This window comes from Protopterus annectens, chromosome 14.part0, assembly GCF_019279795.1.
Source record: "Protopterus annectens isolate FY-2018-M chromosome 14.part0, PAN1.0, whole genome shotgun sequence".
NCBI lineage: Eukaryota > Metazoa > Chordata > Ceratodontiformes > Protopteridae > Protopterus > Protopterus annectens.
The window spans coordinates 625,730,165-625,755,971 of record NC_056748.1 but is presented as its reverse complement, the minus strand read 5'-3'; the positions used below and the strand labels follow the sequence as shown (position 1 = coordinate 625,755,971).

General features: G+C 40.0%; 1 non-coding gene and 1 pseudogene across 1 annotated transcript; both read right to left on the bottom strand.

Annotated features, from left to right (window-relative positions):
* The window catches only part of LOC122788711, a 186,402-nt pseudogene that overhangs the window by 58,324 nt on the left and 102,271 nt on the right, over positions 1 to 25,807 (bottom strand).
* Positions 11,629 to 11,710, bottom strand: TRNAS-UGA. Its single transcript has one exon. It is a non-coding gene; the product is annotated as a tRNA-Ser (tRNA).

Below are 25,807 nucleotides of genomic sequence, written 5' to 3'. Positions count from 1 at the left end.
AAGGGGATCTACAATGTTTAAAAAGTGCCATCTTTCAGAAAAAAATAGGAAAAACAGGATACAAATTCTGGATGGGGAGCTCAAAATCAGAGTTTATTTCCTTTTTTCACAATTAAGAATTCATCCAAAAGCTTCACAAACATGACTTTAAATACAGGAGGAGGAACTTAATCTGAAAAGTTGTTGAACAATAACAGGGCACGTTATAATGAAGTAGTGAAAACAGATTGCTGGTTAACTTTAATGACCTACTTGACATGAAGAGCTATGGTCATATTGGATTTGCTAAGCCATCCTTAACTACTATCACAGGCCTTCTTTCTATATTTAAGAATTCATTATAGGGTTATAGGTATAACCTAATTGCAGCTTTGGGCTAGTTGTTTATTGGCTAAATTCTCGGTCACTGCAGGGGGAGGGGGATTTATTTATCCCCATGGTACAAAAATACTGGGACTGCTTCACAGTGCTTGGTTATCTGGTTCAGTTCTCGGTTAGGGAACTTTCTGTGGAGATCTTGCAAATCCTTACTGTCCATGGATATTTGTCAGGTAATCCATTTTCCTTGTACATGCTATCACTGAATTAATCCTCCATGCAACTATCCATAATTGTGCATGTCTGTGTGTATATGGCATGTGTGTGTGTGTGTGTGTGTGTGTGTGTGTGTGTGTGTGTGTGTGTGTGTGTGTGTGTGTGTGCGTGTGTGTGTGTGTGTGTGTGAATATTCTATGATAAAATTACTAATTATACAATGCCTACCCATTCTAATAAAAAATAAAGGTACACAGCTTATTTTCAGCACCTATCAAGCAATAAAAAAAGGGAGAGAAATGCCACCACAACAATGCTATTCATGCTAACATTTACCCCTGTATGCTTGGCATCCTCTCATATTTGTAAAAATAGCCACTATCTGCCATAACTGGCTGCTCTAATGCATGCATCCAGCAAGGCAGGCATCCCTCCGGTCCCTCCATGATGATGTGTGTAGCAGGTGCTAAAGGGATTACTCAAACCTTAATTCTGCAAGCTGCAAGAGAGCCACTTATCTTTTTATCTTTGAACAAACACAGCCCCGAGCTACATTACAGTAGGGAAGTGATGATTCTATGATACAAACAAGTACACTTAGGACTCTGGAAAAAGGTTTCTGGTTCATATGTTCATAGGTGTATGCTAGGCTAACAATGACTAGGGCCTTTATAAGTGTAGCTGTGCAACCCAAATGTGTCCCACAAATTATATGTTTTAGTTGTTTATATAGGGGGTGAGTGTTGGTTATAACATGATTTACTAACTGCATCTGTCCATCAGAGGTGTAGGCACTAGACCAGGGGCAAATGTTTGATTTCCCATCCAATGGTCCAAGTATTTTTAAATAGGGTTAGGGAGGGACATTGGTTTACATGGGTAGGAAGCCTATTCCAGAGAATGGAAATTCCCTGAGATATATATCTGTCTCTCCAACAGGTCCTATTTATGTTACAGGCAAAATTTAGTTATTTAAATCTAGTAATTCTGATATTTGTTTTTCAGATGTGCAAAAGGTACATCAGAACAGGGTACAGGGATGCTTTGTATGCGAGCAATATATCACCTCTCAGTAGTGTATAGAAGACTGAGCACATACAGACAGGGATTGAGGTGATCAGCATACAACATTGGGTTTATGTCTTGTATTCATTTTATAGGGAACCTTTGCCAATGTTGCAGTTGCTGCATGCGTCTGGTCAAGTACCTACCAAATGAGGGTATTATACCCAGTGATGAGGATAGAGTATAGTGGTACAATGACTTCCCTGGACCTAGATGCCATACCCTAACTTATAAGTGGAGCAGTATAGAAGGATTTCCTTTCTAAGACAAATGTTAATCAAAGGCCAGGTTACTGTCTACATGCATTCCCAAATCCCCGACTAGTGGGTCAACTCTTAGGGGTGTTTTATCAGTGATGTAGTTTCCTGGTATGGCCAGCTTACCAAAAGGTACTATAATACATTTCTTGCCATTGAGTTTTGGCACCAGTCATTTGTCTGTCTTAGATCCTCTTGTAAGATGCTTGCATCTTGGGGGAATTCTATGACTACCCCAAGTTTGCAGTCATCTGCAGACTTTGTCAGCCAGAGACCTTTGACAGTGGCCTTGACTTCTGAGAAGTAGATGCCAAAGAGGAGCAAGCCCAGCACAGAGCCCTGAGGGACTCCACTGGTGCACAGCCTCTTTGTGGAGGTAGCTTCAAAAATCCAAACTTCCTGGATCCTATCTATGAGCCATTTGGCTATCCACTACATTATATAGGGGTTATGCCTAATTCTAAAAGTTTAACAATGCCCATGTCAGATTGTATCAAATGCCTTAGCCAGGGCAAGGTAGGCAGCATGCACTGTTTTACCCTCATCCATTGCCTTGTTGACCTTCTCAAAGAAGTCCACCAGGTCAATTAGGCATGACTTTCCTAATGGGTCTGTAGTTACCATGATATGTTGGTGTTCCACCCTTATGAAGAAGGTTGACTATTGCAGTCTTCCATTCTCATGGCACAACGCCAGTTTTGAGACTATAGTTTAATAGTAACACCAGCTCCCCTGATATGTCATATTTTAGGCTATGGAGGAAGCATTCTGAGATATTATTGGGGTTCATTGAGGCTGTGTTCTTGGCCTTAACAAGCTCAGCCAGGACATGGTCTCTGTTTATAGATGGAAGGGTTATGTTTGAAGGCTTTTCTTGGGGGTGGCTGGGCTGAGTTGGGAGTAAAGTTGGGACTGAATATCAGCCAGCAGATTTGCAATATCACCCAGCTCAATGAATGTGGTACCATTAGCCAACAGTTCAGCACATTGCTGTGTATTGTCTTTCTGGTTTCTGACATAACTGAAGAAATCCTTATGGTTATCTTTTGCCTGGGAAGCTATCTTGATCTCAAAATTGGACTTTATGGACTTAATTAGCCCTCTTAGATACCTGTTTAATGTGATGAGAGACTTCTTATCTTTATGGGATTTACACTTCCTGATGTTAGCCATTATTCTTATTTATTTTCTTGTATAACCTGTTTAAATTGAGATGCCACTAGGGTTGTTTGTTTTGGGCTTACTTCTGATAGGTACAACAAGCAGCCTGTATGCAGCCATTGGCATGGTTGTACAGAGTTTCTGAGTTTGGAAGGGCAATGAATTTTGAGGTAATATCACTTAATAAAAGGTAGATTGTCTTGGAATACTTCCTGTTACTGGGATTACTGAGTTGATTTTGAAAGAGACAGACTTATGATTGGATCTTACCAGGAAGGCCATGACACTGGGGAGAGTGCAGCATTCTTCCATATTTCTGAGTACATGGCCCTGTATTTTGGAATCTGTAGAGGGCCTATACACTTACTGGTCCTGGGTGTTTGTATGTACAAACTCCAGGAATCTCTGTGCCTGCAGATTTCAGGCCATGTAGGATTTCCAGTCTATAGTGGGGTAATTCAATTCCTCCATGAATAAGGTGCTAGTTTAGATGGTGAGTCTCTCCCATACGTGTAAATATGCACTATGAGTTTTGTAGGACATATCAGGTGACTTATAGCTTGCTAGGATACTATACAGGATTTTGTCTGTAGTGACCTGCACATGGAGAAACCCCAGTGCATCATCCTGTTTAACCAATGTAGAGGTATGCTTGTTATTGATAAACCTCCAGTTTTAGTCTCTGTCTGTACATCTACTGGTCTAAAAGTGCAGAAGGCACTGAAACCTTGCAATGTCAGAGTACCCTGTATGGCTTTAAACCATGTCTCTGTAACTGCACAGATGTCTGAATTCCTCAGGCTGAGCAGTGCTTGGAGGGAGTATATTTTTTCTGTTTAAGCTCTAGACATTGAGCAGTAACACCTTGAGGTTCAGTTAAGTTGATTTTACTGTTCATAGGTTCATAGGTTCATACTAGGCTATCTGCCCTAAGGCATTTATAAGCCTAGCCAGAGTGTGTTTGGCTTTCGCCACCCATTTTAAATTAATTTTGCTATGCCCTTTTTCGAGGTTAGTATACTGTGCCTCTGTCAAACAGTGACACAGAAGTGATACCCGGGGTAAACCTACGATCTCCCATCCACTCATCAAGATTCCTCTTGAAGAGAGTCGATGAGGGACTCTGCCTAACCTGGACTGGGATTTTATTCCAGAGTGAAGGGAGCCTCTGGGCTATGAATCTGTCCCTCCAGCATGTCCTATTTATTTCAGTGCTGAGGTTCAAGTCTCTCGAGCACGTAGCTCGATGGGATTTTTATTTTCTGAGGTGCAGCATGTCCATTAATTCCAGGTTGGACATGGCTTTATATGTCAGGCACAGATCGCCTCTGAGCAGGTGGTATGCCACTGAGTAGAGCTGGAGTTTCTTTAACCAGGCAGCATATTGCATCTCTTTGAGCTCTTTGATCTTCTTGGTGAGGTACTTTTGGGGTCTTTCCAGTTGCTGCAGGTGTCTGTTAAGGTACATCCCAAAAGGGGCACTGTACTTAATTATGGGTCTGATGAGGGATGAGTAAAGAGGCATGATGACCTCCCCTGATCTAGATATGAATTCCTTCATGATTAGGTGGGCTATATAAAATGTTTTTCTAACCACTTTGGCCACGTGATTGTCAAATGAGAGATTGCTATCAACTTGGGTCCCCAGGTCCCTAATTACTTCTTCTGTACTTAATGGATTACCACCTATGTGGTCATTTGTGGGCACTTTGTTTTTGCCAAAGGGGATGACTATACACTTTTTGGTGTTTAGCTTGAGGCCATGGCTCTGGCACCAGTTGTCTGTTTCTATGAGGCCCTTTTGGAGGATGCTTGTGTCAGCTGGAGAGTCGATTATGGTGCCCAGTTTGCAGTCATCTGCGAACTTGGTCAGCCACAGTCTTTCCGGGTTGGCCTGTACCTCCGAGAAATATATACCGAACAAGAGAGGTCCCAGGACTGAGCCTTGTTGGACGCCACTTAAAACTGGTTTGGAGTTTGACATGGCTCCAGCTATCCTAACCATGTGGGTTCTGTCCTTGAGCCAGTTTGCAACCCATCTAGTGACATAGGGGTTTATATTTAAGCTGGTGAGCTTATCTATAATGCCCGAGTGGGGTATTGTATCGAAGGCTTTTGCTAGGTCCAGGTAGGCTGTGTGGACCACCTTCCCCTCGTCAATGGCCTTGGTGACTGTTTCAAAGAAATCGATGAGGTTTAAAAGGCAGAATCTGCCCTTAAAGCCGAACTGGGTAGGATCCAGTGTCTGTAGGTCCCCAATATCTTTATTTATGAGGTCCATGATGATCCTTTCCATAGCTTTGCAAACCAAGCTAGTCAGGCTTATGGGGTGATAGTTTCCAGGATCCGTTGAGGCACCACCTTTGTGGAGAGGGACCACCGTTGCTGTACGCCACTCTTTGGGTACATATCCTGTAGTAAGGCTGAGATTGAACAGTAGTTTTATGTTTGGGTTTAGCTCTTCTTGGAGTTCATGTAGGACGCAGCCTGGGACACCGTCTGGTCCCATTGATGCTGTGTTTTTTGCTTTGGAGAGGGCGGCTCTTACCTGAGCATCTGAGATGTCAGGGGGCAGCACTCTGCTGGGATAGATATTTGCCCTTTTGGTGGGGAGGGGGGGAGAAGTTTGCACTGAACCTGTCAGCTACGATGTTGGCAATGTCTGTGGGTTCGGTGTATTTTTTGTCATTTTGGACTAATTCTGAGCATATCTGGGAATTCCCACCCAGGTTCCTAACAAAACTAAAGAAAGCCTTGTGATTATCCTTAGTGTCCTGTGCAGTTTTTCTCTCGAAGCTGGCCTTAGACAATTTTATGAGTGCCCGTACTTTTTTGCTAATACTGATCAGAGATGCCTTCCCTGTTTGGGATTTTGCTCTATCATGTAGTAGCTTCCTCCTTCTATTGTATAGTTTGTTTATGGCTGGGATCCACCAGACAGGACATCTCCCGTTGGAGGATTGGGTCTTGGTTTTATTTGCGATTGCATGATCCATGCATTCCTGAAGGTGTTCATAGAATGTGTTTATAAAGGATTCTGCAGTCTGGGCCGTATTTTCCACAGGCCCGGGGGCTTTGAAGGATTCCACCTCGGTTTTAGGAGTGTGAAATTTGCTTTAGAGAAGTTTTTCACTGTGGTTTTCTGGGCAGGGGGTGGGGTCGGGATGTGAATATCCAGTTAGATTAGTTTATGGTCTGATCTTACCAGTGAGGGATACACTTCTGGTCTGGAGCATAGAGTCCCCATGTTGGTGATGATCAGGTCCAATATTTTTTCCCCTCTTGTGGGAGTGGTAACAAGTTGTTCCATAGCATTTGAGTTTATAAATTCTAGGAACCTTTGGGCTAGGGTGTTGGAGCTAGAGTAATGCTTCCAGTCTATGTTTGGGTAGTTGAAGTCGCCCAATATAATGGTGTTTGGAGAGACCTTCATATTTTCCAGTGTCCTCAGGAAGGCTGAGTGGGGTTCCTGGGTTTGGGAGGGTGGTCTGTAGCAGGCTATAAACTGGAAGGCAGTTTTACCCACTGTTAGTTGCACATGGATAGTCTCTGATGCTTCGTGCTGTGCCACCAACCTGGAGGTGTGGGTATTGTTGACAAATATTGATACTCCCCCTCTTTTTGTGGTTCGGTCCAGGTTTTGGGGCCGAAAAAGCATGGTATGAGGTATAACCTGGTAGTGCTGGGGTGCTCTCGGGAGCCTTGAACCAGGTTTCTGTTACTGCACAGATATCGATGTTCTCCATGCTAAGGAGAGTTTTGAGTGCGTGCATCTTGAGGTTTAGACTTCTGGCATTGAGTAGCATTACTCTTAGTTTCTTATCCCTTGTGATACCTATGGAGGTGGGTTTGTCTTTTGAGCCTTGCCTAAAAAAGGCACTATGGGGGTAGCAAGAGCCTTTGCCAATATCCGAAAGCCCAGGGGTGACAGGTGCAAGCCATCTCTAGCGAAGCATAGTGGCCTGTCGAGCATGTCATCCCAGGCTGACAGGCATTGGATCCCCTTTGAATGACACCAATACTTAAGCCAATTGTTGAAATTGATCATCTTGTCGTCATACTGTGGCATCATTCTTGGTGAGGGTAAGATACTACTCAAGGTCAGGGTAATACCGGCCTGGGCTACATGCATACCTCCCAACCGTACCGAATTACTCTGTAAAAACCGAGTTTTGGGGTTAAATAATGGGGTGCCACGATTCACGAGTGGCACCCCTTCATTTCCGATTCATTTTTAAAGATTTATTTAAAAATTTGCGGTGTCGCTGATGTCATCACGTATGCGATGACATCAGCAACGTCAGCTCTGCCAACCAGTCGGAATTCAGCTCGAGCCCACACAGGGCACGTATTTCCGGCAAACGCGAGCGGGAACTTTTTGGATTTATTTTTTCTGCTGTTGTTGGCTTCTCTTTAGCGTGGAGAGCTGCTCTGCTTGGATTTAAAGTAAACATGAGAGGGAACTGTTTGGACGGCTTATGTTTAGCGTGCCATGGAGAACTACTGCTTGGATGTATTTATTCTGCTGCTTAGCGTGGATGTGGAGATTTATTCTGTCATGATCATGAGCAGATTATGCTGGCTGGAACTGGAGGTAAGGTGTGTGTGTGTGTTTGTGTGTGTGTGTGTGTGTGTGTGTGTGTGTGTGTGTGTGTGTGTGTGTGTGTGTGTGTGTGTGCGTGTGTGTGTGTGTGCAGAGTCTAGGGCAAAAAAAAGACTGTAAGGGTTATTTATAGTCTTATGCGTGTGCGAGAACTCAGAGAAACTTTTAAGATGAAAAGAGAAATGGCACGGCAGTCTGCAGACATGTATGTAATGTATTGCTTTTCTGTTAAGCTTCTAATTCTGCAGTTTCAGAAAGTGTACTGGGTATTTGTGTTTTTTCTGTTTAAGGCAAGCTGAAATGAGAAATGGGCCAATGTGGCAGTTATGTGCGAGAATGGCAGAGTGGAGAAGTGTTTATTTTATTTTGGGTCAGTACAATGTATTATGAGAAAAAGACCTTCGGTTGCTTAACTTGCTTTATTGTTTTGTACTTACTAAGTGATTTTTTTTTTAAAGTCATGCAATTATAGAACAACTGCAAATGGGGCTAGCTGAAAGCTGGGTCACTGTTCTGTTAAGATTCAGTTCTAATTGAGAAACTGCAGTCTGCAGAAGTGTATTGCTTTTTCTGTTAAGCTTCTGATTTTTTGTGTGGTATTGCTTAATGCAGGAGTCAATTGCTTGTGTGTGGTATTGCTTACTGCAAAAGTCAATTGCTTTGTGGTATTATTGCTTACTGCAATTAAGATAGCTCCTACTTGTGGTCTGTTCCTCTTAAAATTTGTAGTTTCTGGCAAATCAGTGAGAACTGAATTCGTTAAATAATGATGGCCATTTAAGTTTCAGTCATCCTATCTTTCAGGAAGTGCATGGTAACACAAAACATTTTATTCTAGCAACTTTTCTAGGATCATACAAGCAATGTTCAAAGTGTCCCTGATTTGGGGCCTTTGCCCCCCCCCCCCATACATGTTGGCTTTTTCCAGATGTCTTGTGCTGCATAGTTTTCAGGGGGATCGAACTTTAGTGCTGCTTATGTGACGTCTGTTTGTGTTAGTAGCACAACAGGTAAAATGCTTGCTTTTAATGCAGAAGGCTGTGGCTTCTACTCCCACATTATGTAGCTAGATTGCTGATACTGCACTGTGTACTTTTGGGGTGTGGATACTATATTACTAAGAATGTCTTTGGCGGAGAATGGAGATACCTAGTAACTATGAACCTGTTATCAGTTTGCCATCCATTCCCTATTGAAATATTAATAGCTTACCATTTTTAATGCAATATAGGCAATTTATTCCTCAAGGGCAACAGGCACTTTATTTTTTAAATGAAGCAATGAAATATAAAGTTGTTTGCTAGCAACAAGCTCTTTGTTACTTACAGATCTCTTTAATGTGAATTATTTAGATGACTTTTCCTTTTGCAGATATTGTGCATATTTATGGATACTGGTGGATTGTAGAAGTTTGACTAAGGCTGTTATGATGGAAATGTTCTGAATTGGGGTACTGGGCAGTTTTGTCATTATTGGTTTGTGCATTTTGTTTCACTGCTTAGTGGGAAAATGTTCAAAACAAATTTAAAAAGCACTCTAACAAGTGTGCTGTATTCAAGGAATATAGTTTATAAGAATACAAGTAATACAATTTAATAGAATCAGGAAGGTGCATCAAAAATCACATGTATGACAGCCCAAAGGTAATCTTTATCCACCACTGGCCAGATGCATTTTGTTTGGATTTGGTGTGGGTTTCAATGCTGTTTCAGTGAATATGACTTTCAAGGGCAGAGAAGTTTTAATGCCAAATCTATTTTCATAGTGAGAAAGTATTGTTTTGTTTAGCATATGTTAGAGTTTGTGCATTACTGTGCTGCAAAATGTAAAAATAAAATCCAAATAATCATTGTAGAAGTAAAGCAGTATACACATATTAGTGTTTATGGTAAATGGGGTGAAATAGCCAGGTAATGGAACATTGGAATGGCTGCAGGGGAACTCTGGTGTGGTGCCATATTTTGGTTGTCTGTTCTTTAGTTTGTGTTTGAAAGTTGGTATCCCACAATTCCATTGGAGTGGGTGGGGTTACATAATTATGTATGCAAATTAGATGTTAATCAGCATACAGATTTGCACCTATTTTTCATGGGCCTTGTCCAGATTTTTGATGTTTCCAGGTTGAGAGGTATGGCTACATGCTCAGAGAGCTCCTCTATGTCTCTTTTCATGTAGTCCAGGGAGGTACGTCCAATTTGGCATTGTCTAAAAAGGCTTTATGGGAGGGGATAACATTTTATCCAGTAATTTGAAAGCCTAGAGGGGACCAGTGAACAATTATAAGGATATCATTTTTTTTTCCTCTATACTCAAGCAGCTTTGAAAGATTAGTGCTGCCATTGCTTGGATGGGGTCACAGCAGTGGAACTGTCATTACCTCTTTTATAAATTACATAAAATGGAACTTTGATAATGGCAATTTCTCATGCTGTATTTTAAAATGGAACTGTGATAATCTCATAGTTTTTTGCAGTTATATTGTTTAAATATCCAAAGCTTGTCTAGTTTCTATAATCCAAGATGTTTACATTATATTTCATGAATGAAGTATTAAAAGATAGCAACATATGAGAATGTGTGTGTGTGTGTGTGTGTGTGTGTGTGTGTGTGTGTGTGTGTGTGTGTAATGTTTTCTATTAATCGGACACAGAAGACATCATCTATTGTTCTGAGCATAAAAAGACTGTCAACAAACAGAAACATGGACTCTGTAGTTTCGATCTGTTCCAGACTATAATCCTGGCAGCTCACTCTACTTTTTATTCTGAATTTGAAAATAGCCAAGCTATCTTCACTATATCCAAATTAACAATATAAAGTGTACAACGGGCTGTCAGAACTATATCAGTAACAGACTAAAACTAGAGGCCATGCTTTACAACAATTACAGATGTTGTTCACGACTGTGTAGCTTAGTATTGCAATACCCAGATACTAAAAAGATGCCAGTCTTTAATGCTGCTTGTTAATCCTTCTATCTCCCTTGCCTGTAATCATCCACGTTTCTAGCTCACAGGCTATTTATTTGAACAGTTATATTCAAAGGTCATGCATTTAGATAAAAGTGTGTGCCCCATTCACACTTGAAATGGATTGAAGAAAGGCTTCATTTAGAATTTTTATATGAAATTTCTATAAAACTATTCTAAATGCAACTCCAGTTGACAGTGTATACAATGTATATCATGTGTATGCCTCTTATCGTAGGAAACAGCTACAAAAAGGATAAAAATGCCCTTTTGAGGTCACTACATGCCCCTCCGGACCCCCACCCCACCAGCCTTCAGCATCTTGCGGCTCCACTAAAATGATGACAGTAGTCTTGGGTCAGGTATTTACTTATTAACTTCTGTAAGGTTACTATAGTGCAGGATTTCTCTTAGCCTTCCAGCATAGTAATCCTGCAATAGATAATATTTTTGGTGGGCATGCAGTGGTTGTAGTTTTCTACAAAGATGACGTGAGGGGGGTGTTTGCAACAAGAAAACATATAACTTAAAAATTTCAGTATTTAAGGGGTTATTTGTGAAAAATGAAATCAGGCTTATAGGTTTCTGTCAAACGCCATAAATCCTTAACTTTCATTGTAAATATAATAATTTTTGCCAACCTTTATGGTAGCATCCATTTCATGTATTTTGAGATTGACACTGGTTAACTCTAGTTTTTACTGTTGAGTAAAAACTACAAGAAAGGTATCATGCAGTGAAGGTTCTAGCTTAGTTGAGTCTTTTTCACAGTTTATTTACTGAATGTTTATCTGTGTAACCTGCTTATCCTTTGCTTGGTAGTTCTTAGTGTTGACAGCATTTATTCTACCTAGTAGTTTCATATATTTCTTGGATCATCATACTCACCTTCTTTACTAGTGCGACACAGAAACTTATTTATAATGTATTCATATTTTCAGCAGTTATTGCACAAGGGAAGAGTATATAATAATTGCAATTTTTTAAGTACTGATGCTGTTTATTTTACACACAAGCATTTTATTTGAACAAAAACTTACGCAGTGAGCAGGGTTCGAACCTGCGCGGGGAGACCCCATTGGATTTCAAGTCCAACGCCTTAACCACTCGGCCATCACTGCTGTACCGATAGTATTTTTTTCTCAGAGATATCTATACTTAACAAAGGGCGTTTCCAGCCTAATTTAGTAGACAGAAGCTATCAAACCTGTTTTGAGTACATTATTTTTTTTCTTATGAAACTCCTGTTAACTCTGCTTCTACTGAGAATGACACGATAGACAATCAGTAAATACTTTTGCATCTAGTTTTATAATAGACATTGTAAATTACTCTTTTGCACGAGCAAAATAATGCACGCTGCCTTCCAATCTATATTTAAGGACACAAGCAATACCAATGAAATGAAAGCAAACCTATTTGCCTAAATCTACAGAGTTCTTGAACCCTGTAGTTTGCAGTTATGTCCTTAATGAAGAACTCTGCTTAAAGGGCATAATGCTTAATATTTTTTATCAGTTGAGAATGTTTACATTTCATACAGTATTTGCCACGGGTTGACAAAATGCAGTAAAGCGTGTAAATTAATTTTGATCAAGTCTGACAGTAAGTTTATACTGGTTCTCTGAAAGGCAGTTTTCTCAAAACCCATTTCAATATAAAAAATATATGGATCTCCCAAGACATCAAATCAGGCAATAAGACAAACTATGTTTTTTGCAGGGGGAGACCCCCTATGCCCAAACCTCTTTTAAGTATGCTAATTTTGACATTACATAACAGTAAAGATAAGGAGAATCCTATTGCTTTAGAGGAAACAGGAACTGACAGAACAAGAAAGCCCATTCCTGTTTCAAGGAATCAAAAGTTTCAACGAAATGCATGAAATTGTTCATAGTGTTTGGTTGGATACAATCAATTTTGTTCAGCCTTTTCAAGTGTACATCAGCATGTTGCATTAAAATGAATAAACAGAATAAATCAGTGTGCGGGGGGGATAATTGCTTTAAAGTTTATAGGATATTTTCATAATTTTTATACTCCTATTATTCAAATTCCTGCTTATATCTTTGTTATCATTTCAATTTAAACTATTAATATGATATTCTCTCATAAATACAGCATTGCTGGTTAAACATCATAAATATTCATAAACAGAGTAACTTATTAACATTTCTAAATATTAATTCATTCTTGATTGTTCAAAACTATAAACAGTGTTCTGTCACTTATTTTATTTATTTTGTTTTGTTTTCAGTTACATTATTGTTGTCTTTACAATTTTGCTTTATGTGAAGTTCATGGTGCATTTAAATTGTAATTACATTTGCAGTAATTTTCATATGATGACTCAGATATGTTCCTTGCAATGTTATGTACTTAGATTTAAGTACTGTTGTAAATTTGACTTTAACTCTTGTGATGTCTTTTATCTCTAGGTTGTGTAGTAAATATATATTAAACAGCAAAGATATGGTAAAAGTGCCCAAAACGTAACTAGTAATCGAAAATTAGGCTCCGGAGACCAGCAGTTTATTTATTTTATTTATTTTTATTTTACATTTGTTAACCGGGCTAGTCTAACTGGATATATTTCCATTTTCAGCAGAGGCCCGGGGAGAAAAGCTCCATATGTAGACAAGACGGATACAACATAACAAAAAATTCATAATAACAGATTAAAAAGTGGTAGGACTTTCACTCCAAGACAAGAAAGATTAATCGTAGTATAAAGGTATAAACATATTCAACATAAATTCATCTTTAGAACCATTTAGAGAAAGCATGAAACCAAGGAAAAGAGAACATTAATCGAAAGAAAGTGCAGATTTAAAGAGATATGTATTGCCAGAAAGAGAGAGACAATAGCCATGAGGAGGAGAAAAAACAAAGAAAATTTTAATCAGGCTTAGAGCAGGAACACGTCTAGTGGCTTTTAAGGTAGACTCTGAGTTTTTGTTTAAACAGAACAGTAGATGCAATTGAAGTAAGTTCGGGAGGAAGTTTATTCCAGTGTTTTCCAATGGCATTTGAGAAAAGGGAATCACCAGCAAGGTTATTAGATTTGGTTAAGGTAACTAGCAGTTTGATGGAAGAGTGGAGTGAGTTCAGGTTTGAGTAGGGGCTTAAGAGGTTAGAAAGAACAGGTGTATTAAGAGGTTGGTAAAAAGCTCTTTGGACAAACATAAGTTGGGATAGAAGCAACATGTTTGTCAGTTCGAGCCAATTAAGTTGTTGCAGATTCAGACAATGATGGGTTCTAAATTGCTTCCCAGTCACAAATCTAGCTATGTTATTGTAAGTGGTAGACAGTTTAGAGAGATTGTTTTTCTTGAGATTAGTGTAGATAGGTGAGGCATAGAGAAGTGTGGAAATAAGATGTGAGTGGGCAAGATTAACTTTTGCTGGGAAGGTTAAAAAAGTTTTGATTCTATATAGAGAGCCAAGTTTCCTGTTTACAGATTTAATGGTATTGTTGATATGAGAGTCGAAGGAAAGATTGTTGTCAATCGTGACACCTAGTAATTTAGTAGTAGAGTCAGGTAATATAATGGTTCCATTATTCGACACGATAGTGAAGTCAAATGTAGGGGATCTGGTAGTAGGCTTAGAGAGTAGGAGTTTGGTCTTTTTTGCGTTTAGGAGTAGACAACGTTTTAGGAACCAAGTTTCAACTTTAGAAAATACTGCTTGAGTGTTAGTTTGAAGTTCGGAAATGGATTTAGCAGAGCAGATAAGTGTGGAGTCATCAGCATATTGAATGCATGTAGCCTGGGGAATGGCTAATTGTAAGTCATTTATAAAGAGGGAGAATAGAAGAGGTCCAAGAATAGAGCCTTGGGGGACCCCAAGTGAAATTGGTAGAAGAGATGAGAGTTTGTTATCCCAGAGGACGGCCTGTTTCCTGTTAGTGAGATATGAACTGAACCAGTGGATAGCCTTAGGTCCTAAGGAAAGGGATTTGAGAATTTTTAATAGGAGAGAGTGGTTAACCATGTCGAAGGCTTTGGACAGGTCAATGAAGACAGCCGAAGACAGGATATTATTGTTGCGATTTTTGTTAATGTCTGTAAAGGAGAGCTGAGCAGTAGTTGTGCTATGATAGGGCCTAAAGCCATGTTGACAGTTTGTCAGAATGTTATTTTGTATTAGGTGATTCATTAACTGATGGTGGACACATTTTTCCATTATTTTTGTGAGTGGGGACAATAGGGCTATGGGCCTGTAGTTGGAATGTTCAAAGGAGTTTCCTCCTTTATGTAATGGTATGATGTGAGAGATTTTCCAGATATCAGGTATGGTTTCTTCATTTATGGTCCTATTAATAAGAATAGATATGGGATAAGCGATTTCAGAGGCTGCTTTTTGAAGGAATTCAGAAGGCAGCTGGTCAGCTGAGGGGGTACATGGTTTAAGTTTGAGAATACATCTCTGTATAAAGGTAGTGGAGATGGGTTGTAGCCTAAAGGTTGGTAGTTTGGAGGATGCATGGTCAAGGATGCTAGCATCGTCACTGGAGAGATGGGAGGCCAAGGAATTAATAGTATCAATGAAGAATGAGTTGAAAGTGTTGGCAGTATCAAGGGGAGAAATTCTATCAGACCCAGAAGGGGAGGGGGTGGTAGTCTGTCCAGGGTGAAGAAGTCTGTTTAGGGTTGACCAGAATTTGAGGGTTATTGTGATTCACTTGCTGAAGATTGCTATAATAGCTCCTTTTGTCAGAGAGGATTGCTTTTTTGGTACTGTTTCTCAGATGCCTGAAAGTCTGTTGGTCTATGGGAGATTTGCTAATTCGCCATTTTAACCAAGATTTGTTTCTAAGTGACATTTTTTGTCTAGTCTCTTTAGTTAGCCAGGGGGCTAGCTTAGCTTTAATTCTAATAGAACGTTTTGGTGCATGATTATCCAGAATTGTTAGGAATGTGGTGTTAAAGTAATTAACAGCTTCTTGAAGAGGAAGTGTTTTTAGTGGGTTCCAGTTACAGGCCTTTAGTTCAGTTTTAAATTGGGTTGGATTAAAGCATTTGAGGTCACATAGGGTCCTATATAAAGGAGAGTAGTTAGAGGCATTTTTTTGTCTTATAATATAGGTTAGGTTGTGGTCACTAATGTCATCAGGTAGCGTTCCAGACTGATATTTAACTAGAGGTTTGTTTACCAAAATCCAATCAAGAATACTTTCTTTGTTATTAGTTTTGTTAATCCTAGTAGTGGTATTAATTGTCTGAGTGAAGCCATGGAGATTAATATGAGATGCTGGGTTGTTAGTGGATATTGAGGACCAGTCTAGGTTGAGGTCTCCTAGTATTATGGTTTCTTGTGGGTAGGTGGATGTGGCCCAACTGAGGATATTTTCTAAGGTAGTAGAGTTATTTCCAGGAGGTAGATATATACAGATGATATAGATAGATTTTTTGGGGTTTAATTGCAGCTTTGAGATAAGAAGTTCAGTTTTAGTAAATCCAAGGTTCTCATAGGGTACTAATGTTAATTTTAGTTTAGTTTTGAACAGTAGTGCTACTCCTCCGCCTTTTTTTCCATTGCGGTCAAGTCTCAAGATATTATAACATGGAGGCAAGATTTCAGTGTCTTTAGTAAAGGGTTTTAACCAGGTTTCAGTTAAACAAAGAATATCAAAGGAGTGGTGATCAAGAAGAGAGTAGAGTTGGGTGATTTTGTTATAGACACTTCGGATATTAAGGTGTCCTATGAGTAGAGTATTTGTATTGGAGGTTGATAATTGAAGAGATGAGTTTAGTGAAGCAGGTGTAGCTTCAGCTGAAATATTTGATGGACCTGAGTTGGGGTGAATGTCGCCATCTACCAAGGTAGAGTGGTATATTCCAAGTGAGATTTGTTAGGGAAGTTCAGTAAGTATTTTAGTTTCCTAATCAAGAGGTTCTGAATTTTTATGCGAGACCATCTGTGATATTTAGCTAAGAGGTAACTAGAGGTAGATGTAATGTTTAACTGAGTAAAGTTTAGGCTTTTGTAATTTGAGGTTGTTTGTTTAGGAGAGTAGTTGAAGTTGAAATTGAGTTTAGATTCATAAGAGGTTAAGAAATAGGGCATTGTGAGAGAAAAGGAAGTGATGAGCAGGAGTATTAGTATTTTTAGAATATTGTCTTTTACAGAGATCATGGAAGTAGGATTGTGTATGTCTGTAGACATGTTGAGGTATGAAAGAGAGGAATAGACTAAGACTTTGGTAAGACTATAGTCTAAGGATGTGTAGCTAGATGGAAGAGACAAGGTAAGAATATAACTTTAAGTATAGACAGGTGATAGGAGAGGTGATTGAGGAAGGTATAGTTGAGAGGAAGTTGTAGATGAGGTATGAGCCAGTGATTGGTGAAGTAATAGAGGGGGTGTGGTGTGAGGGGTATAAAGCTAAGGACACGTGGGGTGGGTGGGATAAGGGGGTAGGGAGTAGAGCGAAGCAGGGCAGAAGCAGTTAGAGAGGAGAGCAGAAAACAATCAGCTAAGCAGGGAAGTTAACACCACGAGTTGCCTATACTACGTAGTTTAAAAAGCAAGAAAGGGAGAGTTAGTTAAGGAACCTGAGAGGGTTCAGGCAGTATACAGGTACATTTAACAGGTGCAGGTATAAGTGGGAAAAAATTATAGTTTAAGAGAGAAAAACATGAAAGGGTACAGTGAGAATACAAGGAGACAGTAGGTGCAAGGTATAGGGAAGTAATATATACAGTATACAGAGGGACACTGGGAGGAAAAAGAAGAAAGTAAGCAGGTATTAATATGTAAGACCCAGTCATAAGTGAACTAAAGGTAGGAAGAACAGAGAAAAGGAGTGCAGCAGCCAGAAAGAAGTAATGGAGAGATAGTGAGGAGACAGAAGAGGCAAGGCAAGCAGGATGTCTCAGTTATGGGAAGACTAGCAGGGACAGGTGAGCAGCAAAAAATAAATGCAAGGGGATATGGCGACTAAATAGTATGCAGGTAAGTAAGGGATAGGAGCAACTTTAGCTTGTACTACGTGTGTGCCCACAAGAGGACAAAACACCAAGTAAATTAAACAAAAAATGGACATACAGCCAATGCAGGTGAGATTAGGAATTAAACAGCCTTTACTCAAGAGGAGATAGGGGTGCTTCCTGGGTGCCAGTACAGATAGCCAGCTTCGTAGCTTCAGGGAAACCAGGAGAGATAAGCCAGCAGGGAAGGGACAACCCGATGAGGAGCACTAGGCTTTAATGCTGGAATACAAAAAAAACAATAATTGAAAGAACAGCGGTGGTTAGAAATAGGATGTATGGAGAGGTACCAAAGTATGAGAAATACAGGTAACAGGGTGAAAAACAATATTTGCAATTCCCAGTATCAGTTATTAAAGGCAATATTCAATGTTAGCAGCAGTAGGTATAATACATTTGTACGTACAACTATGTATGAGATACATTCAGCAGGAGGTAGATTCAGTAATAGTGTACAAAGTAGGGTGCTAAAACAGTTGTTAGTGGAAGGTTCTTTCACTTTTCAAGCAGAAGGTATTTAATACATACAGGTCTAGTAACAATGCAGTGCATTTCTAAACAGTAGAGTAGGAGTTAACGCTTTCCACACTATACTGGGCACTAACTACAAGAGTAGCGTTTGTTTGTATCTATACTATTCAAAAAGGAAACCTCTCGACGAGGTTAATCCCTTGCCCCTTTGTAATCCTTGTGCTGTCCACACTATATTGGGCCCTAACTACAAGAGCAGCGTTTGTATGTAACTGTACTATTACAATAGGAAACCTCTCAACGAGGTCAATCTTAAGCCCTTTGTAAACCTTGTGCTGTCCACACAAACTATCCCGTGTACAAACTATAAGAGCTGCATTATATATACCTGGGTTAATTAGAAAGGAAACCTCTCAACGAGGTAAACCTCTTACCCTTAAATAATATAAGGGCTTTTAGTAAAGAAAAAGTTTTAAACTAGCAACTGTATACAATAGCCAAGTCTAAACAGGCTACACTAAAACAGCGCATACATAGCACTTGAAATATGGGCCTCACGCAGCTTAAAACAGTAGTTAAATTAAAGATAAAGTACCACTGTGCATTGCTAATAGTGCTCTAGGGTAACGATCACTTAGCGACCCAATATTGTGTCTAAAAACAATGGCAGAGTACAATAAAACATTTCTTATAGAAGTCTAGCTTTAAAAACCTTGGCGACTAGGTGTAGCAGCATAAACATAGACAAAAGTACAAAGAAATCTATAGCCTACGGAACACATAGAGTAAGACCTCCTTAGCGACTGCATCCAGCAGCAAAAATCAGAGGTAAGTACAACAAAACACCATATACAGAGGAGTTACTGTGAAACGCACTTGCGACCACTATCAGTAGTTTATACAAAAGGCAGACCATAGACAAGCAGCGCTTACAACATACAGGTTAAAAGAACTTCAGCGGCTGCAAGTTTTAGGAGTCAATTTACAGTTTAACCAAAAAGAAATAAAAAAAATCACAATTGGTGAGAAAAACAAGTAACACTTACAGGCAGCACACCACGCGGGCAAGCCAGGGGAGACCTACAATGAGCTAGAAGAGGTTCAAAGATGGCGCCTCAGAGAGAAAACCACTACAAGTAGAGTTTGTGTAGGGAGGGGGGAGGGGGAGTCAGGAGGGTAAACCAATAAGCATGGAGGGCTTTGTATGGGGGCGGGAGGTGAGAGCCAGCAGGAAACAGTTAGAGAGTATCAGTTATTAAAAGCAATATTCAATGTTAGCAGCAGTAGGTATAATACATTTGTACGTACAACTATGTATGAGATACATTCAGCAGGAGGTAGATTCAGTAATAGTGTACAAAGTAGGGTGCTAAAACAGTTGTTAGTGGAAGGTTCTTTCACTTTTCAAGCAGAAGGTATTTAATACATACAGGTCTAGTAACAATGCAGTGCATTTCTAAACAGTAGAGTAGGAGTTAACGCTTTCCACACTATACTGGGCACTAACTACAAGAGTAGCGTTTGTTTGTATCTATACTATTGAAAAAGGAAACCTCTCGACGAGGTTAATCCCTTGCCCCTTTGTAATCCTTGTGCTGTCCACACTATATTGGGCCCTAACTACAAGAGCAACGTTTGTATGTAACTGTACTATTACAATAGGAAACCTCTCAACGAGGTCAATCTTAAGCCCTTTGTAAACCTTGTGCTGCCCACACAAACTATCCCGTGTACAAACTATAAGAGCTGCATTATATATACCTGGGTTAATTAGAAAGGAAACCTCTCAACGAGGTAAACCTCTTACCCTTAAATAATATAAGGGCTTTTAGTAAAGAAAAAGTTTTAAACTAGCAACTGTATACAATAGCCAAGTCTAAACAGGCTATACTAAAACAACGCATACATAGCACTTGAAATATGGGCCTCTACGCAGCTTAAAACAGTAGTTAAATTAAAGATAAAGTACCACTGTGCATTGCTAATAGTGCTCTAGGGTAACGATCACTTAGCGACCCAATATTGTGTCTAAAAACAATGGCAGAGTACAATAAAATATTTCTTATAGAAGTCTAGCTTTAAAAACCTTGGCGACTAGGTGTAGCAGCATAAACATAGACAAAAGTACAAAGAAATCTATAGCCTACGGAACACAGAGTAAGACCTCCTTAGCGACTGCATCCAGCAGCAAAAATCAGAGGTAAGTACAACAAAACACCATTTACAGAGGAGTTACTGTAAAAACGCACTTGCGACCACTATCAGTAATTTATACAAAAGGCAGACCATAGACAAGCAGCGCTTACAACATACAGGTTAAAAGAACTTCAGCGACTGCATGTTTTAAGAGTCATTTTACAGTTTTACCAAAAAAGAAAAAATAAATCACAATTGGTGAGAAAAACAAGTAACACTTACAGGCAGCACACCACGCGGGCAAGCCAGGGGAGACCTACAATGAGCTAGAAGAGGTTCAAAGATGGCGCCTCAGAGAGGAAACCACTACAAGTAGAGTTTGTGTAGGGAGGGGGGAGGGGGAGTCAGGAGGGAAAACCAATAAGCATGGAGGGCTTAGTGTGGGGGCGGGAGGCGAGAGCCAGCAGGAAACAGTTAGAGAGGAGAGCAGAAAACAATCAGCTAAGCAGGGAAGTTAACACCACGAGTTGCCTATACTACGTAGTTTAAAAAGCAAGAAAGGGAGAGTTAGTTAAGGAACCTGAGAGGGTTCAGGCAGTATACAGGTACATTTAACAGGTGCAGGTATAAGTGGGAAAAAAGTATAGTTTAGGAGAGAAAAACATGAAAGGGTACAGTGAGAATACAAGGAGACAGTAGGTGCAAGGTATAGGGAAGTAATATATACATTATACAGAGGGACACTGGGAGGAAAAAGAAGAAAGTAAGCAGGTATTAATATGCAAGACCCAGTCGTAAGTGAACTAAAGGTAGGAAGAACAGAGAAAAGGAGTGCAGCAGCCAGAAAGAAGTAATGGAGAGAGAGTGAGGAGACAGAAGAGGCAAGGCAAGCAGGATGTCTCAGTTATGGGAAGACTAGCAGGGACAGGTGAGCAGCAAAAAATAAATGCAAGGGGATATGGCGACTAAATAGTATGCAGGTAAGTAAGGGATAGGAGCAACTTTAGCTTGTACTACGTGTGTGCCGCCCACAAGAGGACAAAAACACCAAGTAAATTAAACAAAAAATGGACATACAGCCAATGCAGGTGAGATTAGGAATTAAACAGCCTTTACTCAAGAGGAGATAGGGGTGCTTCCTGGGTGCCAGTACAGATAGCCAGCTTCGTAGCTTCAGGGAAACCAGGAGAGATAAGCCAGCAGGGAAGGGACAACCCGATGAGGAGCACTAGGCTTTAATGCTGGAATACAAAAAAAACAATAATTGAAAGAACAGCGGTGGTTAGAAATAGGATGTATGGAGAGGTACCAAAGTATGAGAAATACAGGTAACAGGGTGAAAAACAATATTTGCAATTCCCAGTATCAGTTATTAAAGGCAATATTCAATGTTAGCAGCAGTAGGTATAATACATTTGTACGTACAACTATGTATGAGATACATTCAGCAGGAGGTAGATTCAGTAATAGTGTACAAAGTAGGGTGCTAAAACAGTTGTTAGTGGAAGGTTCTTTCACTTTTCAAGCAGAAGGTATTTAATACATACAGGTCTAGTAACAATGCAGTGCATTTCTAAACAGTAGAGTAGGAGTTAACGCTTTCCACACTATACTGGGCACTAACTACAAGAGTAGCGTTTGTTTGTATCTATACTATTGAAAAAGGAAACCTCTCGACGAGGTTAATCCCTTGCCCCTTTGTAATCCTTGTGCTGTCCACACTATATTGGGCCCTAACTACAAGAGCAGCGTTTGTATGTAACTGTACTATTACAATAGGAAACCTCTCAACGAGGTCAAGTCTTAAGCCCTTTGTAAACCTTGTGCTGTCCACACAAACTATCCCGTGTACAAACTATAAGAGCTGCATTATATATACCTGGGTTAATTAGAAAGGAAACCTCTCAACGAGGTAAACCTCTTACCTTTAAATAATATAAGGGCTTTTAGTAAAGAAAAAGTTTTAAACTAGCAACTGTATACAATAGCCAAGTCTAAACAGGCTACACTAAAACAGCGCATACATAGCACTTGAAATATGGGCCTCTACGCAGCTTAAAACAGTAGTTAAATTAAAGATAAAGTACCACTGTGCATTGCTAATAGTGCTCTAGGGTAACGATCACTTAGCGACCCAATATTGTGTCTAAAAACAATGGCAGAGTACAATAAAACATTTCTTATAGAAGTCTAGCTTTAAAAACCTTGGCGACTAGGTGTAGCAGCATAAACATAGACAAAAGTACAAAGAAATCTATAGCCTACGGAACACATAGAGTAAGACCTCCTTAGCGACTGCATCCAGCAGCAAAAATCAGAGGTAAGTACAACAAAACACCATTTACAGAGGAGTTACTGTAAAAACGCACTTGCGACCACTATCAGTAGTTTATACAAAAGGCAGACCATAGACAAGCAGCGCTTACAACATACAGGTTAAAAGAACTTCAGCGACTGCAAGTTTTAAGAGTCAATTTACAGTTTTACCAAAAAAGAAAAAATAAATCACAATTGGTGAGAAAAACAAGTAACACTTACAGGCAGCACACCACGCGGGCAAGCCAGGGGAGACCTACAATGAGCTAGAAGAGGTTCAAAGATGGCGCCTCAGAGAGGAAACCACTACAAGTAGAGTTTGTGTAGGGAGGGGGGAGTCAGGAGGGAAAACCAATAAGCATGGAGGGCTTAGTGTGGGGGCGGGAGGCGAGAGCCAGCAGGAAACAGTTAGAGAGGAGAGCAGAAAACAATCAGCTAAGCAGGGAAGTTAACACCACGAGTTGCCTATACTACGTAGTTTAAAAAGCAAGAAAGGGAGAGTTAGTTAAGGAACCTGAGAGGGTTCAGGCAGTATACAGGTACATTTAACAGGTGCAGGTATAAGTGGGAAAAAAGTATAGTTTAGGAGAGAAAAACATGAAAGGGTACAGTGAGAATACAAGGAGACAGTAGGTGCAAGGTATAGGGAAGTAATATATACAGTATAAAGAGGGACACTGGGAGGAAAAAGAAGAAAGTAAGCAGGTATTAATATGTAAGACCCAGTCGTAAGTGAACTAAAGGTAAGAAGAACAGAGAAAAGGAGTGCAGCAGCCAGAAAGAAGTAATGGAGAGATAGTGAGGAGACAGAAGAGGCAAGGCAAGCAGGATGTCTCAGTTATGGGAAGATTAGCAGGGACAGGTGAGCAGCAAAAAATAAATGCAAGGGGATATGGCGACTAAATAGTATGCAGGTAAGTAAGGGATAGGAGCAACTTTAGCTTGTACTACGTGTGTGCCGCCCACAAGAGGGCAAAAACACCAAGTAAATTAAACAAAAAATGGACATACAGCCAATGCAGGTGAGATTAGGAATTAAACAGCCTTTACTCAAGAGGAGATAGGGGTGCTTCCTGGGTGCCAGTACAGATAGCCAGCTTCATAGCTTCAGGGAAACCAGGAGAGATAAGCCAGCAGGGAAGGGACAACCCGATGAGGAGCACTAGGCTTTAATGCTGGAATACAAAAAAAACAATAATTGAAAGAACAGCGGTGGTTAGAAATAGGATGTATGGAGAGGTACCAAAGTATGAGAAATACAGGTAACAGGGTGAAAAACAATATTTGCAATTCCCAGTATCAGTTATTAAAGGCAATATTCAATGTTAGCAGCAGTAGGTATAATACATTTGTACGTACAACTATGTATGAGATACATTCAGCAGGAGGTAGATTCAGTAATAGTGTACAAAGTAGGGTGCTAAAACAGTTGTTAGTGGAAGGTTCTTTCACTTTTCAAGCAGAAGGTATTTAATACATACAGGTCTAGTAACAATGCAGTGCATTTCTAAACAGTAGAGTAGGAGTTAACGCTTTCCACACTATACTGGGCACTAACTACAAGAGTAGCGTTTGTTTGTATCTATACTATTGAAAAAGGAAACCTCTCGACGAGGTTAATCCCTTGCCCCTTTGTAATCCTTGTGCTGTCCACACTATATTGGGCCCTAACTACAAGAGCAGCGTTTGTATGTAACTGTACTATTACAATAGGAAACCTCTCAACGAGGTCAATCTTAAGCCCTTTGTAAACCTTGTGCTGTCCACACAAACTATCCCGTGAACAAACTATAAGAGCTGCATTATATATACCTGGGTTAATTAGAAAGGAAACCTCTCAACGAGGTAAACCTCTTACCCTTAAATAATATAAGGGCTTTTAGTAAAGAAAAAGTTTTAAACTAGCAACTGTATACAATAGCCAAGTCTAAACAGGCTACACTAAAACAGCGCATACATAGCACTTGAAATATGGGCCTCTACGCAGCTTAAAACAGTAGTTAAATTAAAGATAAAGTACCACTGTGCATTGCTAATAGTGATCTAGGGTAACGATCACTTAGCGACCTAATATTGTGTCTAAAAACAATGGCAGAGTACAATAAAACATTTCTTATTGAAGTCTAGCTTTAAAAACCTTGGCGACTAGGTGTAGCAGCATAAACATAGACAACAGTACAAAGAAATCTATAGCCTACGGAACACATAGAGTAAGACCTCCTTAGCGACTGCATCCAGCAGCAAAAATCAGAGGTAAGTACAACAAAACACCATTTACAGAGGAGTTACTGTAAAAACGCACTTGCGACCACTATCAGTAGTTTATACAAAAGGCAGACCATAGACAAGCAGCGCTTACAACACACAGGTTAAAAGAACTTCAGCGACTGCAAGTTTTAAGAGTCAATTTACAGTTTTACCAAAAAAGAAAAAATAAATCACAATTGGTGAGAAAAACAAGTAACACTTACAAGCAGCACACCACGCAGGCAAGCCAGGGGAGACCTACAATGAGCTAGAAGAGGTTCAAAGATGGCGCCTCAGAGAGGAAACCACTACAAGTAGAGTTTGTGTAGGGAGGGGGGAGGGGGAGTCAGGAGGGAAAACCAATAAGCATGGAGGGCTTAGTGTGGGGGCGGGAGGCGAGAGCCAGCAGGAAACAGTTAGAGAGGAGAGCAGAGGAGAGCAGAAAACAATCAGCTAAGCAGGGAAGTTAACACCACGAGTTGCCTATACTACGTAGTTTAAAAAGCAAGAAAGGGAGAGTTAGTTAAGGAACCCGAGAGGGTTCAGGCAGTATACAGGTACATTTAACAGGTGCAGGTATAAGTGGGAAAAAAGTATAGTTTAGGAGAGAAAAACATGAAAGGGTACAGTGAGAATACAAGGAGACAGTAGGTGCAAGGTATAGGGAAGTAATATATACAGTATACAGAGGGACACTGGGAGGAAAAAGAAGAAAGTAAGCAGGTATTAATATGCAAGACCCAGTCGTAAGTGAACTAAAGGTAGGAAGAACAGAGAAAAGGAGTGCAGCAGCCAGAAAGAAGTAATGGAGAGATAGTGAGGAGACAGAAGAGGCAAGGCAAGCAGGATGTCTCAGTTATGGAAAGACTAGCAGGGACAGGTGAGCAGCAAAAAATAAATGCAAGGGGATATGGCGACTAAATAGTATGCAGGTAAGTAAGGGATAGGAGCAACTTTAGCTTGTACTACGTGTGTGCCGCCCACAAGAGGACAAAAACACCAAGTAAATTAAACAAAAAATGGACATACAGCCAATGCAGGTGAGATTAGGAA